This window comes from Telopea speciosissima, chromosome 7 (genome assembly GCF_018873765.1).
Source record: "Telopea speciosissima isolate NSW1024214 ecotype Mountain lineage chromosome 7, Tspe_v1, whole genome shotgun sequence".
NCBI classification, from domain to species: Eukaryota; Viridiplantae; Streptophyta; class Magnoliopsida; order Proteales; family Proteaceae; genus Telopea; species Telopea speciosissima.
Window position 1 is genome coordinate 45509547 of NC_057922.1, and position 17840 is coordinate 45527386.

General features: G+C 41.2%; 1 pseudogene; it reads left to right on the forward strand.

The window, feature by feature from the left end:
* The window catches only part of LOC122668880, a 98516-nt pseudogene that overhangs the window by 48318 nt on the left and 32358 nt on the right, over positions 1–17840 (forward strand).

Consider the following 17840-nt stretch of genomic DNA (forward strand, 5'->3'; position numbering starts at 1 on the left):
ATCAACAACATCTACTAGAGGCAACCTGTGCCTATGGTAGGTAATTGGAAGCACCAGTCAACTTGAGAGAAGTAATTTGGACATTTATGTCATCCACAAAAAGTTTGGAGTCACCCATTGCACTAGAGGAGATATTATATCAGCAACACACCTAGTCACAGTCCCAGAAACAATCAATATAATCAAGAAGAAATCAACACTGCAGGGTAAGAGAATCACCAATATCAGAGCAACAATTCTCTCCAAACTGCAAAGATAATTGGGTGCTGAGGGTGCCAAAAAGGTTAAACAGATATGCTGGTTGATATATATAAAACACTAAACTGATACTAAGAACAACTGAAACATTGGAGACACCAACAAATAATGAAATCAGCAAGATCACCATGAAGAGCTGATCGACTGTACTGCTCATATAGAAGTAACAACTCCTCCAGATTTGATAGAATTCCAATGGCCAGATTTAGAGATATGGGCCAAGACTGGAAATAGAAACTTAGAATCCAAGAAAATAGGGAAGTCCAGATCTTCCAGAACATGTAAACTTCATTAGAAGGCACTGTATCTATGCTTAAAGGGCAAACTAGAACATGATATCTTGATTAGAAGGCATATACCAGAAATTAGGTCTTCCTAACAGTACTTTATATCGCAGGACAGGAGATAATCTCAAGTCTACATATTTAGAGTGTCTAAATGATGCCTCTATTGGTGTATTTAGAACTTGACACCTTCATTTAAATGCTCCTTTTTTTATTTCCAAAAGCATTTACTTCAGTTTTTTTTAAACGAGGGTAAACCTGTCATTTCACATAGGAACAGCATTGAATGACTTTCAACTTTTTAAAAACCACTTTTGTTACCCCTACATTAAATACTGTACTAACTAACTTTTGGGAAAAAAACAAGGGGCAAAAAAGTAAGGTTACAAATCATTGACACCTTAGGGGGAGTCAATAAGAAAATCCCATCTCTCTCTCTCTCTCTCTCTATATATATATATATATATATATTTATATAATTCGTTAATTGTAAAAGACAAGAAGGAGCAGAAAAATAGGCAAACCCATATCTCTCAATCTGATGATCTGATCTTCTTTAAACTCGAATCGAGGGAAGGTCTTAATGGCAGGAAACAACTCCCAAAATTTGGTAAAAATGTAATGGACATATAAATATAAAATACAGTATTACAGAATTAGTAACTCCGGATCCTAAAATATAGGAAACGATAGAACTTTCCATCAACCTATAGGATAAGGTTGAAAATTGAATTGAATACACCTTATAGGGCAGAGATAACTTATTAAAAGATGATAGACATCCAAGGATTCCCAGTTATGATGTTTTCTATTGGCAGTAGGAATACACCACAAATAGTTTGTGCATAAATCCACCAAATCGACTGTGAGAGATCAGATCATCAAGATAACAACATATGAACCGCACAGTAAGAAGCAGGAACAATAGCAGCAGCAATATCACAGGAGAAAAGTATCCTGTGCAGGAAAGAAATACCAGCAGTCGCAGATAAAGAAGAACCTCATATGCAGAGAATGAAAACAGCAGTTTCAGCAGCAAGAAGACCAAAACAGCAACACATCAACACATCAACACTTCACACTCAGGGAAGAACTGCAATAAACAAGCAGAAACTCTAATTTTTATTCATACTTATCCTGTTATCCAACTAGGGTTTCACCAAGAACTAAACAATAAAGTATGTTCAAGCAGAATAGAACACTATCCACATGAGATTTTTTTTTTCTTATTCTTCTTCATTGCTCTGATATCATGTTACAAAATCTGATCTTGATAACCAGGATCAGTGAAGAAGAAGAAGAAAAGAAGGGGGCAGAGAGAGAGAGAGAGCTACCATAGGGGAGAAAAGAAGAGACTCTGGTTAGACTTCTTGTTCTAACCGTAGGGTAGTATGCTTTATTTATAATAAAGTGAAATTACAACTCCAAAAGGCTCCTCAGATGCCTCAATGTAATCTAAAGATAACTAATTGTCAACACTAATTATAAACAACACCATTACTTCAACCGCAGGTTTAAATCTCTTGGTGATCCAATTTTTCATGGGCCATGCATGATATTTTATTTTCTGGAGAGAGCAGCACTCCAAGTGCTCTTACAATGCATCATCAGTATATAGTATATGTTCTGATGCAATATATTTCCATTAAGTTATTAATATATCATGTGAGTCCTTCAGATCCATTTCGTACTTTTCAAATATTAGACTAATGTAATAGAAACTGGAAAGGAGTTAGATTTCTGCCTTGTTATATGGCGTGGACTTGATTGGTGATGGAAATCTTAATACTTACTGTTACTAGGTAGAGCAACTGCATAAGATCTTTAAGCTCTGTGGTTCCCCATCTGAGGAATACTGGAGGAAGTCAAAATTACCAAATGCAACCATTTTTAAGCCTCAACACCCTTACAGGCGTTGTGTTGCTGAGACATTTAAGGACTTTACTCCATCTGCTTTGACTCTCCTGGATGTTCTACTTGCAATTGAACCTGAAGGCCGAGGATCAGCTGCTTCTGCGCTTAACAGTGAGGTAATTTCTGGTTCTTTTGCTAATTGTGTGCAATGGTTTGAGAAGTCTCCAAGTTGATAATGTTTCTATTCAGGTTTTCCTTTTGCATTAATTTAAACCCTCACAGCTTGTGCCCACAATAAGTAATTAGAGGTACCGCTCAGTTTGATAGCTGTGCTTTGTACATTAACTGCATCCATCAAGGGTTTAGATTTATCCATTTTATCACAGTAAAATACAATCAGTAACTGTAGTAATTAGTAAAACACAACCAGTAGCAAGACCAACTGTCACACCATAACATATCAACCCATATTTGAACCAGAGTCATATAACATAACAAGAACCAAATCGCACTGAAGAACCAAACCCAAATGCATACATCAGACCAGAGTAAAACCAAAGGCTGCACCAGATATCAAACCAGAATCAACACTGAGCTGCATAGCAGAGCAGGGCTAAGTCTCAGGGAAAAAATATATCCAAACAGCAGGAAATAAGCATAACCAATCGCATGGATTACATCTGCTTTGGTAACTTTTGAAAATAAACTCCATTAACTTGTTCTAATATGAGAACAATACTGCAAAGTCTGGAGTAATCCGGACAATGGGTAGTTGACTTCTTTTGAAAAGTCCTATTTGTATAAGGAATCTTAAAAAATGCACCAAAGCAGATCTGATTATTCTGAATTTAAGGTCAATTGACCTCTCTAAATTGTTGAGAAAGTCTGCAAAATGTGGGCTAAATCCAACAATGGAAAGATGCCCTTTTGAGAAATCCTTACACCACAAGGGTTCTCAAGAAATCGATTCGGACTTGGAAAAAAAAAAACTCAGATGAGAAGATAGTATCAAACGAGAATAGAATAGAGAATAATTATCTTGTTTGAAGCACCATATTTAATCAGATCTCACACGTGATCAAAACAGATCAGCCCACACCACAGATCAGATTACAGAAACACATTAAACCCTTGTTCCCTTAATTCAAATAACAAGGGAAGACATCTCGAACACAAGCAGCAGTAGTTGCTGCACACTCCAAAGTCTTGCCTTGGAGACTTTTAAACAAGAATCGATATACTGATTAAACTTGCTCTGATACCATGTAATAGAATCAGATCAAGAAAAACCAATACCTAGCCTTGCATGAGAGAAGGGAGAGAAAAAGAGGAAAAGAAGAAATTTATTGAAGAAAAGTGCAGACCGATTAGGGAAGAAGTTACCCTAATCAACCATAGAGTATTATATTTGTAAGAACTAAAGTTATGGTAATTACTATAACCACCCTGCTTATGTGTAAATATATTTACAAAATACCTCGTGTGGTTGCTTAACAGTTTAGACTTAGAAACCAGGTCACTTTATATTGTTATGCTACTAATTAGTTAAAAATCATAAAATTATGTAAGCATGCAATCTGTATTTGGAAATTCAATTTCATTGTTTCTCTTGTACTGCTAGAATGGTGTGAACTCCACTCTTGTATTTTTTGCAAATTCATGTAGTTTTAGACTTTGTGTCTGTTGAATTCCGTGAATACTAGCTTGTATAAGAGTGACTACAGCCATTTTTATTTATCATAAAGAGAAGAACATTCTGGAATGAGAACAAGGGCAGAAATACCCTTATGACTATTCTACCCCTGAACCCATATTACAACACTCCCCCTCAAGTTGGTGCATACATATCAAACATGCCCAACTTGCTAACACTAGGAAAAAATAACTTATTGTTGATTCCTTTGGTAAGGATATCAGCCAGCTATTCACTAGACTGGATAAACGGAATACAAACTGTTCCCTGTTTCAATTTCTCTTTGATGAAGTGCTGGTCAATCTCAACATGTTTGGTACGATCATGTTGGACCGGGTTGTGAGCAATGCTGATTGCTGACTTGCTATTACAATAGAGCCACATTGGAAGATCAGCATCCATTTCCAAGTCTTGAAGAAGCCCCTTGAGCCAGAGAAGTTCACAAATACCCTATGCCATAGCTCGAGATTCAGCTTCAGCACTAGATCGAGCTACAACAGCTTGTTTTTTGCTTCTCCAAGTGGTTAGGTTCCCTCCAACAAATGTGCAATATCCGGATGTGGACTTCCTATCATCTGGACTGGCAGCCCAATCTGCATCAGTGTATGCTTCTATCCGTAGATGGTTATGTGAAGAATACAAGAGTCCCTTTCCAGGAGAGGACTTGAGGTAACAGAGTATTCTGTATGCTACTTCCAAATGGGAAGAGTGAGGATCATGCATGTATTGACTGACAACACTTACAGCAAATGTGATGTCTAGTCAAGTATGTGAGAGTTATATCAATTGGCCAACTAGCCTCTGATAGCTACCCTTATCCACTGGATCATCTTCCTTACTCTTCAAATGTGTGTTGAGCTCAAGAGGGGTGTTGCTGGTTTACACCCAAGCATCCCTGTTTCACTCAATAGATCCAAGGTATATTTTCTTTGGGAAAGAGATATGCCCTTAGCTGAATAGGCAACCTCAATCCATAGAAAATATCTCAATCTCCCCAAATCTTTGACTTCAAATTCAGTGCCCAAATACGTCTTCAACTTCTGGATTTCATGTGCATCACTACCTATGATCACTATGTCATCAACACAGACAATCAAAATGGTCACTTGCTGTCCCATCCTTTTAACAAACAATGTATGGTCAGCATTGCTCTGCTTATACCCATAAGCAACCATAGCCTTATGGAATTGGCCAAACCAAGCCCTTGGTGATTGCTTCAGACCGTAAAGAGCCTTCTTCAACTTACACACCTTTCCTTGAGTCTCTGAAGAGATAAAGTCAGGAGGTATCTCCATGTAAACATCTTTTTCCAAATCTCCATGCAGGAATGCATTCTTCACATCAAGTTGTTGGAGTTCCCATCCTCGATTCACAACGCAAGAGATAATAATCCGCACAGTATTCATCTTTGCTATAGGAGCAAATGTCTCTAAATAGTCAATTCCTTGGGTTTGGGTAAACCCTTTGGCTACGAGTCTTGCTTTGTATCTTTCCATTGAGCATCAACCTTGTGCTTCACAAAAAAGACCCATTTACAACCAACTGGTTTCTTTCCTAGTGGAGGACGTACCAAATCCCAGGTCTGATTCTTCTCAAGGGCAAGCATTTCTTCATTCATCGCATCCTTCCATTTTTGTTCGGCTATTGCTTCCTGCCAATTGTTAGGGATGGAAACAGAGGATAAAGAAGATACGAAAGCATGGAAAGCAGGAGTTAGAGAGTTGTATGACACAAAGTTGGAAATAGTGTGCTGTGTACACCTCTTTTTTGGTTTCCGAATAGCAATGGGTAAATCAAGATTAAGATCAGGAGGTGGCTTACTAGAAACATGACTAGGAGCAAGACTTGGAGCAGGAACAAATGCCGATTGTGTAGGGGCAGTGGTGGTGGCCTCTTTGTACCAAGGGCCATCCAAAGGAAAATCAATTCCCCGAGTGTAAGTCTGCACATTAGTCTTCACATTATTCTCCCCCTGCACCTGTTGCTGTTGCTCAATCTGTCCCACTTCTTGTTCCTGACTTGTAACTCCATCTTTTAGTTCAATAAAGACATCCTCTATAGTAGGTATCTCAATGTCTAGAGGAGCAATCGGCGGGACCTCTTCACTAGTTAGAATCTCCCCCTGCAGGGGTACTAGCTGTTTAAAGTAAGCCTCAGCCTCCTGGAAGACGACATCCATAGTGACAAACACCTTTCGTGTAGGAGGACGATAGCATTTATACCCTTTCTGGGTAGCCGAGTAACCCAGAAAAATGCACCGCAGTCCTTTGGGATCAAACTTGCTATGTACTTGGTGATTCCTAGCAAACACGACACAACTAAAGACCTTTGGAGGCACAACAAAAGTCGATTGTCCAACCAATATGTCCAAGGGACAGCGGCCACCTAAGACTCGAGAGGGAAGCCGATTGATAAGATAGGTGGCTGTAAGAACAACATCACCCCAGAAGCGAGGAGGAATAGCCATAGTAAACATAAGAGAACGAGCAACCTCCAAGAGATGTCTGTTCTTGCGTTCAGCCACTCCATTCCGAGCAGGAGCGTCAACACAAGAGGTCTGGTGTATGAGTCCATGGCTGTCCAAATAGGAACGAAAGGCATCATCCATATACTGTTTTCCATTATCCGAGCGGAGAATCTTCATCTTGGCATCGAACTGGGTATGGACCATTTTATGGAATAGAGTGAAACAAGTAAAGACATCACTTTACTATACATCAAATACACCCAAGTTGTCCAGCTAAAACAGTCAATGAAAATGGCAAACCATCTAAATCAAGTAGAAATACACGGGGTAGGGCCCCACACATCAGAATGTATCAAACCTAAAGGCACATTGCGTCGATTATCAGAAATAGGAAAAATACTTCTAGTTTGCTTTGCCAAAGTGCAATCATCACAAGATAAATTATGTTTATTACACCGTTTCAGTAGACTAGGAAATAAAGTAGATAAAACTCCCATAGGAGGATGGCCCAAACGACGATGCCAATTAATAAACTCAAATAGTGTAGAATCAAAATCAGAAGATGCCGGTTGAGATGTCAAAGCTGCCCGGGAACTGTCAAGCACCTATAGACCACCAACCACTTTACCACATGCAATTGTACTGTCTGTTGCCGAGTCTTGAAACAAACAATAGGTTGTAAAAATGTTACTTTGCAGTTTAAATCCTTAGTTAGGTTACTAATGGAAAGCAAATTAGTAGTAAACTTTAGAACATGTAAGACAGAGGAAAGGCTAAGAGAGGAAGTGCACTAGACAGATCCCTTCCTCGAGATAGGAGAAAGAGACCCATCAGCAACACGAACCTTGTTATGACCAAAAAGAGGAAAATATTTGGAAAAAACAGATGAAGAACCTATCATGTGGTTGGTTGCCCCTGAGTCAATTACCTAAGAATCGGGCATGACCGAGGTGCAATTCCCACCAAATGAAATACCTGTGGAAGAAGAAGAATTTGGGTTGCTAGGCAGAGACAAAGCCGAGGCAGCCATAGAAGAAGATACTGATGCAGAAGAAGATGTGTCCAATCGATTCACCATATCCCAAAGATTTTGCAATTCAGCCACAACTTGGGAAAGAGATTGATCAGGTTGGTCGTCAGAAGTTGCCTGATGAGCACGGGTGTTACTAGGCCGATTGGAAACACCCTTCTCACGCCCGTGAGTCTCTGCAGGGCGACCATGTAGCTTCCAACAACGGTCTTTGGTATGCCACTCCTTCCCACAATGATCGCATTTAATGGCAGGGTGATCACCAAATGTCCGATCAGTACTAGCAGACCGGGAAGGATTTCCTCGGAAGCCTGTGAACCAGAGATAAGAGCCGATCGTTCCTAAGTAACAGTTTGAACCATGACTGTACGCCTACTGTCCTTAGCCGAGAGAATCGTATAGGCCTGCTCCAAAGATGGAAGTGGATCGCGATTCAAAATATTGGCACGGATCTGATCAAACTCAATATTGAGGCCGGCCAAAAAATAAAAAACACGTAAGCCATACTCCTACTTACGGAAGGCCTTGGCATCAACATCGCAGGTGGCGGTGAATGTGCCCAGAAAGTCCAACTGCTGCCACATAGTACACATGGTATTGTAATACTGAGATAGAGACAACTCCAACTGCTTGGTAGAGTGAATTTTCTGACGAAGCTCATAACATTGGGCAACATTCCCAACCTGAGAATAGGTGTCAGGGAGTAGAATAGTCATAAGGGTATTTCTATCCTTGTACTCATTTCAGAATGTTCTTCTCTTTATTATAAATAAAGATGGCTCTAGTTACTCTGACACAAGCCAGTATTCACGGAATTCAACATGGCATTAGAGTAAAAAATATTCCGGGGATATGGGAATTAAATTTTTTTTCCTTTTCTTCTTTTTTTTTTTTCTCTCTCTCTCTCTCTCTCGATTCGTGATTCTGCCCTAACGAAGCCTACTGCCAGCCCCTCCACCACCTAGCGCCAACCCCGACTGGTCCTCCACTACCTCCTGCCACCTCCGCCAGGCCCTCCATAGCCTCCCGCCTCCTCTGCCAAGCTCTGCTAGCCCCCCACCACCTCCCGCCACCTCCGCTAGGCTCCGACAGCCTACCCACCACCTCCTCCAGGCCCCGCAGGCCTCTTCCCTCCCTTCCGCCACACCTCACCAGTCCCGTAGGCCTCTCGCCTCCTTCATTCACGGGAGGCTTCTCTCTTGCTGCCTTTTTCCTAAACCCCCTGTGGTGGTGAGTTGACTCCCACCGAGGGTTTCTTACCTTCCCTCCTTATGTTCTAATTTTTTTTGGGGGATTTATTTCTGTTTTTTTTTTTTTCCCGTCATCATGCCTGACAACTCTGAGATCACTTCTGCCTCATCTGGTTCTGATGGTTCGTCGCAATGTGACTTCATTCCGTTTCCAATGAATCCCATTAAGTTGAATGGCAATAATTATTTGTTATGGTCTCACTCCTGCTTATTTGCGATTGGTTCCCGTGGTCTCTCTGGCTACATCACGGGCACTCAGGTCAGGCCTGATGAGACGGGTTCTGCACAGGATCGATGGATGAACTTTAATTTCTTGGTTATGTCATATCTGGTTAATTCCGTGGACCAAGATATTGCTGGGCGCTATCTCCTTGATTCGGCTGCGAAGATTTGGAAAACAGCCAAGGACACCTATTCTCAGGTTGGGAATGCTGCCAAATGTTATGAGCTTCGTCAGAAAATTCACTCTACCAAGCAGTTGGAGTTGTCTCTGTCTCAGTATTATAATACCATGTGTACTATGTGGCAGCAGTTGGACTTTCTGGGCACATTCACCGCCACCTGTGATGTTGATGCTACGGCCTTCCGTAAGTGGGAGGATGCCTTACGTGTTTTTTATTTTTTGGCTGGTCTTAATATTGAGTTTGATCAGATTCGTGCCAATATTTTGAATCGTGACCCACTTCCATCTCTGGAGCAGGCCTATGCGATTCTCTCTGCTGAGAACAGTAGGCGTACAACCATGGTTCATCCTGTTACTCAGGAACGATCGGCTCCCGAGGAAATTCTTCCCGGTTTGCTAGTACCAAGGTTCTACAACCCAGGTTTCGACCAGCCAGAAAACGAGTTTGTCTCGGTTTCGACCATATCTCAGTTGAAACTTGGGACTTTCTCCAGGCTAACTCGAACCTTGGTTTCGAGGCCTAGAAGTTGTTTTTTTTTTCCCTGATTCTTATTGTATTGCCTATTTTTTAAATTTTAAACTCAATCCAAGCATTAGTTTCACATAGAGAACACTAAAAATATTACTTGTGGTTTTGATCCAAGTTTGATACTGTATATTGTTCTTGGACATGGTATCGAATAAGATTTGACCGGAACATAACTTCTTCAATATAAATGAGATTTAAGCAATCTTGCATTTGTTAGAAAGCTTTGTTTTGATAGCTTTCCAACAAGTCCAAGACTGCTTAAATCTGATTTATATTGAAGGAGTTATGTACCAGTCAAACTTAATTTGGTGTGCGTGAATGCTGTCAAAATCACTCCGAATGAAAATATTTTTTTGGACATCAAAACAAATGAAGATTTTACCGCCCTTTTGGTTTTTAGCAATGTTTTACTATATTAAGGTTTATGGAATTTTTAGATTTGAGAAAAACCCCAGCAGTAGAAAGTTGAAAGTTGCACCTACCGTTGAAAATCCAGTTTTTGTTCTTGAACTGGGTAGTTGACTTTTTTTCCTTTTGGAATTTGACTTTTTAACTATTTTTATTGGATTCAAATAGGGGGGTATTTGCTTATTTATGAATAATATCTTAAGTAAATGAAATACAAATACAAAAACATTTACTTAAATGATATTAGACATTATTAAGTGTCCGTCCTGTTTTCTGGCAGTTTCTAGGATAAATACCTGTCTGTCCTAGTTTCGAGCCAAGTTTCCCCTAGTTTCGATGGGTATATGTGTCTAAACCACCGAAATTTGATCGAAACCAGTCGAAACCATCGAAACCCGGTTGAATCCAGGGATTTTATAAAATCCCCCTTTAACTCGTCTCAGAAACATGCGAAACCGAGTTAACTCGGTGGTTTCGACAGGTTTCGGTCGAGTTTTTCTTACATGGCTAGTACTGATCAGACATCTAGTGATCGCCTTGCCATTAAATGCGATCACTGTGGGAAGGAGCAGCATACCAAAGACAGCTGTTGGAAGCTTCATGGTCGCCTTGTAGAGACTCGCAGGCATGGGAAGGGTGGTTCCAGTTGGCCTAGTAACACCCGTGCTCATTATGCAACTTTTGACAACCAGCCTGATCAATCTCTTTCCCAAGTTGTGGCTGAATTGCAAAATCTTCGGCATCAGTATCTCCTTCCATGGCTGCCTCGGCTTTGTCTCTGACTACCAACCCAAATTCTTCTTCTTCAACAGGTATTTCATTTGGTGGGAACTACACCTCGGTCATGCCTGATTCTTGGGTAATTGACTCAGGGGCAACCGACCACATGACAGGTTCTTCATCTGTGAGCTTGGCGGAGGAGGCGGAAGGCTGTGGAGGGCCTGGCAGAGGCTGGCAGGAGGTGGTGGAGGACCTGTTGGGGTTGGCGCTAGGTGGTGGAGGGGCTGGCGGTAGGCTTCCTTGGGGTAGAATCACGAATAGAGAGAAAAAAAGAAAAAAAAAAATTTAATTCCCATATCCCCAGAATATTTTTTGGCTCTGATGCCATGTTGAATTCCGTGAATATTGGTTTGTGTCAGAGTAACTACAGCCATCTTTATTTATAATAAAGAGAAGAACATTCTTGAATGAGTACAAGGACAGAAATACCCTTATGACTATTCTACCCCTGAATCCATATTACAACAGTTTCAAAGAATAAATATGTTCATGTTATAGACCAAGGTTCAAGGTTTCGGTTTCGAGCCTGGTAAATGTTTCAACCAAGTCCCTAATTTCAATCGAAACTTGTACTTTTTTTTCTTATTTCGATGGCTGGTTTTGGGGGCCAAATGGCCAAATTAGGTCATGAAACTTCTAGAATACCTTATTTTAGGCCCTCTAAACATAGTGAAACCCTTGTATTTTAAAAACTCACTCCCAAAATTGTAGTTTTGAGTTTTGACTTCGGACTCTGTGTTGTTAGTCCATTGTATGCATTCTCTAATATGGCCTATTCTAAACATGTTTAGTACTAGAACCGATATAATTCAAGTAAACAACTTAAATATGTATTAACAATGAATAGACATCAAATTATAAACCATTAGATAATTCATGCATCATATGAGGTTTTGTTACAAAGAGTCGCATATATGATATATCAGGGTCAATTGTCAACTATAGTCAATACAAGCAATGAGTCACCCCTATGCTCATCCTAGAGTCCTAGACTCTTAGTATTCAAACAAGTGTCGGGCTAGATGAAACCCACTATAATGTTGCTGATGCCAAATCAAGTTATCATCCCAGTGTATCACAAAAGCTGACTATGTCTTAATATGGCAGAAGAAATGCTTGAAGTCCTTCACAGCAGCCCTATAAATGGAATCATCAACGTACTATAGGTACTCTAACCTAGGGTATATATCTCTGAAACGTGAGGAGCTCAATCGAGAGCCATTGCTATTGGATGTTGCCTATGGAACTAGAACTGGAATTGGCAGCAACACGTATGGCTGGGGGCCCAGAACGAGAAGATGTTTTCCACTAAATCTGACCCAATGTGTGACTAGCCCTCACGCTCAGAGGCAAAGGGTAATGATGATGAAAAGCTAAACTGCCCAAACCGACCATACCCAAAGTAGTTGGAACCGGTGCTCCCCGTGCCATATCCATATGATGGTGCACGCCACTGCCCCCCATGCATACCACTTTCTTCCATACTCAGGTCTTCAAGAGTGTTAGTTAAGCTTGTGATATCGACGTCCATGGACTCCATGCTATCATGCTCCTCAGGTGGTGGTATGAATCGACAACATAGGCCTCTCGAGTAACTGAGTCTAGCCTGTGAAGCGCACCGGCCCTTGGTAGTGGTACCTCTCGCGCTTACTCCCATCACCACCAGCACCATCAGATGGGGATGGTGTGCGACTGTCTGTGAATGAACATGGCCCTCTCGAGACGCCATATACTCGTCCACATCAGCGCCAACTTGACTAGCGGTCTCAAGGTTGGGCCTACCCCCAGCCTGGTCCATAATAGGACCACCTTGATATCATCTAAGTAAACCTAAAAAATATTGACAAGCTTGATTAGATCTTTATCACCACCGTCCATTGCTTGGCGTATGTGTTGCATCCTAAATCTCATGTTATAATGCACATACACCAACTGCTCCAGTCGTTTGTGACCCAATCTGTTCCACCTCTTGGAGTGGATGAGTGAGAATGTACTCTAGTTGCACTCGCATCCGGAGGCAGAACAAGTTTGGGAGAGCACCTTCTCAAGTTAGCTGCATCTTTCCCATAGAGCACTCACCATTCACCTGCATTAGAATATTAAGATTGTTCATGTTAAGTGATTATACTTGGTATCTAAGTATATGAATTCAATGGAGACAAGATGACAAATAATGCAGTGGACCTACAAGATTCTGTGCTTTCTCTAGTAGAATTTGCAGCTGCACGACCGAAACTCCCAAGAGCATCATGAAGTTCTTTATCTATACTCATTTCAAACATGCCTCACATTAGTACAAAATAAAGTAATTACATTCCTTTTAAATACTGGACAAATTAGCGACTGCCAAGTCTCACCTCATTATTGCAGTTAACCTGTATACTTGCATTAGGCTCCAACTTGGCCACGACATTTCCCACTGCTATTAGCAGTAATTCATCCAGCCCAATTCGACGCTTGTAGTGGTACTGGGATTGAGATAGTATATTGCGAATTACATAAATAAATTATCAATGCATATGAATATGTAAATGGAATGTAAATTAATTTAAGTACCTTAAACTAAGCATATAAAACTCACCAACTCTGTGCAGTGGATGCATCAAGTGCTTCTCCCATCAGTCCTCAACAATTTTCAGGTAAGCCTTCTCACCTCGAGCATGGCAGCATACATATGTTGCAAGGTAGGCTTCTTCTCAGAGTACCATCCTCAGTCCTTTTATCATTGGCTCCAATATTAGAATGACCTTCTTCAGGTCCTGCCAGAACTGGTCACTAGAGATGGTAGCCTATTGTCACGGCCCGCCACCATAGGCTCACGGACCAAGCTTTCTAGGTCATGGACTTATGCCATTGGACCAAGTAAGGTTCAATGCCTAGAACTTTCTACCAAAATGTAGGAAGTCTAGATACTTGTAGACTAAGTCCATTGTCTAGACCCTCTTACCATTTTGTGGAGGATAAGTCTAGACCTTTCTAAGAAAGCCTCTAGGAGCAGGGATGCTCTAGAGGAGACTTGTACATAGTAGGAGGTTTCTAGAGTATCCCACCAAGAAGGTGAGAATGTTCTAGGCCCTTTGGCTAGAATGTTCCTAACCATTGGATTGATGACAAATCTAAGCATCGTAGTCATTCTTTGTAAGGTTGAGTGCATATAAATAGGTGTTGCCTCATTTGGCAAAGGCCAACCAAGCTACCAGGCAACAAATCAACAATGTGTAAGCAAGCTTTCAAGTGCAACCCAACTTTCACTCTCCCAAACTCTCTTGAGTTCTTTCTTAAGCTCTTTTCTAAGTCCCTCAAGGTGTAGTAAGGCTGACTTAGTACTGTAGGAGTGCTAAGTGCCGGCACAGTTGGCTTAGCAAAAGCATAAGGCAGTTATAGAGTGGTATCAGAGCTTTGGTTACGAAGGGACACATTTGTGGGATCAAGGCATCATGTCAAGCCCGGATGTACAAGACATAAAGGTGAGTGAGCAAGTCCGTGGAGGCCAACCCCAAGAAAGAGAAGCGTAAGGGAAAGGGTAAGTTTGTTGATGTTGGTGGTGCTATGGAGCCACGCCTAATGCTGGTGGAGCTAGCAATGGCTGAGGTAATGGAACGGTTCGATGTTGCAGAGTAAAGTGAGGAGCTTGAAGGCCGTGTGGGTGAGCTTAAGGAGGAGCTCGGAGGTCAAATGGGGGGAGCTCAGGGATTCCCTACTAGGCGCTCTCAACACCATGGCACACAAGTAACAACAAGAGTTTGCTTTGCTACCTTTAAAGCTAAGTGTTGGAGACGATGGCCAAGGTGGAAGCTCACATAGAAGAGATAAGCTAGGATTGGGCTGTGTGTAGGAGGGTAGCAACCGTGAGAGCCTCTACCTCCCATGAGGTGTCAAGGTTGGAGGCACCTAAGCCCAAGCCATTTGATGGGAAGAGAGATATGCGGGAAATCGACAACTTCATGTGGCACATGGAGAGGTACTTTGAGGCGATGGCACTTGACGACGAGCAGATGAAGGTATGAACTGCTACTCTTTACCTTACCGACACAACAACTGTATGGTGGCATAGAAGGCATGCTGATATTAAAAGAGGTACTGCCACCATAGATACGTGGGATGACTTCAAGAAAGAGTTGAAGAAATAGTTCTATCCTGAGATTGCCTCATTCATGGTTAGGAGGAGCCTTAAAAGGCTCAAGCATACAGGGTCTATTCAGGACTAGTATGGGAGTTCACCATGCTTATGCTTAGTGTCCCTAGTATGACTGATGAGGAGTTATTGTTCAACTTCATAGATGGTCTCGAAAGCTGGGTAGCACACGAACTTCAGCGCTGCGGAGTGCAAGATCTTGTTTCTGCCATAGCAGTGGCAGAGTCATTGACAGTGTTTACAAGAGGAGACAGCTTGATGCAGCCTCGTTGGAAGCTATGGATAGGGAGAGTCTAACACAGTCTACCAGGTGTGTAACCGCGAGGCGCGAACACAAACATGAGAACAAAGAAATCGCAAGGGAAAAGTTACAACTCTTCATGATTGTAGTGAAACTCTCTGTGGTTTCAAGGGGTTTAACGTGAATCTTCAAAGACAAAAGAAAATTGCAACTCTTCAAGGATGCAACGTAACTTTCAAGGGTTATGGAGGTAGAACACTACAAGGTTCCGAATTTCTCAATTGAGCAATAATTCATTAATTCATTCTTCACCGCCTAATGAGCATAGCTCTTACACACACACACACACACACAAATATATATATATAAGAAATAAAAAAAAACTTAATCCTCTCTAGCCTCAACTAATCTAATGGCTGAAAGTACATCATAAAAAGTAAACTAAACAATGCTTCAAGAAAACCCTAATTGCATTAGGCCTCTTGACACAATAACTTACTAAAAGTAAAGAGCCAAAATAAAGGGAAAGGGGCTGTTGGAAGCAATTCGGGCAAGGAGGATTCTCTCAATTAAAATAATCGTCCAGCCATGGGGATCTTCATGCAATCCGTGGGCTAGGCCTGCTGTCCATGCGGCTGATGCCTTGTCCAAAATGTTCCAATTAGGGTGCTCCAAGTATTCTTCCAACTTCTTGTCCTAAAGTCAACAACCTACCATATATAAACTTCTTAAAATAAAAGATGCTAATTTCCATATGGCAAGTATGTACGCTGTCCATAGTTATAGAGCTCCACTTTTGGGCATCCCAATCTTCATCTTTCCTAAAATGTAGCAAGGGTGGGGGGAGATTACGTTGATTTGCCCTCCCTAAACCGCAACTCTTAGATTGACTTACCTATAATAGATGTGGGGATTGACAATTACTCCATGGTCTCCTAAAACTCAGCTTGGATGAGTGGTTATCCTTATCTTGGCGCAGAAGAGAAGAGGGGCTGAATGCAGTCAGTTAGAGATCTTCTAGAAGTCCAATCTTGCATGGAGTGTTCGTAGGCTGAGCCAGCCTTGTTGATGTGGCATGTTTGAATTGAGCTTGAAGCTTGATGCAAGTCTGGGCCTGCATCATACCCTCCAGGTTAACAAAGAGTTTGAGGACGAAATCTTGGTCCGATTAATGGTGTTTGTCGTTCACCAGGGTCAAAAGGAAACCAAGCAATATCATCGTTGGTATTTCATATTTTACGTGACATACTTGTGTAGTACCACTTCAGAATTGATGATGATAACAATTGATGTGTTCATGGCTCGAATAAATGAGGCTTTCAAATACGGCTTGTTGATTGTGCTTATACCTCGAAGTTGAAGTAGGGACGTGAAAGCAGTAAAGGCCAAATACGGATCATCATACGTACTGGCAATGTCGAACCAGTCCAAGTTTTGTGCTACTACCTTGCTATGATGCGGGTAGAAATACTTTTGTGTTTCGGAACGTAATCTGGTTCAAGACTTTCAAAACCACCGTGTTCGTTGTTGTACTCATCCTTATACTCGTCAAAAAATGGAGGTTTACTCAAATCAACCTGAACAATGATTTGCTCATCTGAACGCAATTTGTCATCGTCTGAACTTCATCTCTTGTATTGACGTCAAGCTCTGATACCACTTGATGCATCCTTGTTGGAAGCTACGGATCAAGAGAGTCAAACACACTCTACTAGGTGTGTAACCACGAAGGCACGAGCACAAACACAAGAACAAAGAAACCGCAAAGGTAAAGCTACAACTCTTCAAGGTTGTGGTGAAACTCTCTGTGGTTTCAAGGGGTTTAACATGAATCTTCAAGGACATAGGAAAATTGCAACTCTTCAAGGATGCAACATAACTTTCCAGGGTTACGGGGGTAGAACACTACAAGGTTCCAAAATACTCAACTGAGCAATAATTCATTGATTCATTCTTCACTGCCTAATGAGCATAGCTCTTACACATATATATAAGAAATAATAAATAAAAAATAATAAAAAACCTTAATCTTCTCTAGCCTCAACTAATCTAACGGCTGAGAGTACATCATAGAAAGTAAATTAAACAATACTCAAGAAAACCGTAATTGCATTAGGCCTCTTGACACAAAAACTTACTAAAAGTAAAGAACCAAAATAAAGGGAAAGGGGCTGTTGGAATCAATTCGGCTTAGGAGGAATCTCTCATTTAAAATAATCGTTCAGCCACGGGGGTCTTCATGCAATCCGTGGGCTACGCCTGTTGTCCATGTGGCTGATGCCTTATCCAAAATGTTCCAATTTGGGTGCTCCAAGTATTCTTCGAACTTCTTGGCTCTAAAGTCGACAACCTTCCATATATAGACTTCTTAAAATAAAGGATAAATTTCACGGATACCCCCTGCATTTAGTCCTAAATGAACAGCCACACCAAAAACTTTCAAAATTTCAACCTCCCCCCTGAAGTGTAACACTGTTAACTTAAAACCTGAAATGTCCATTTTAACCC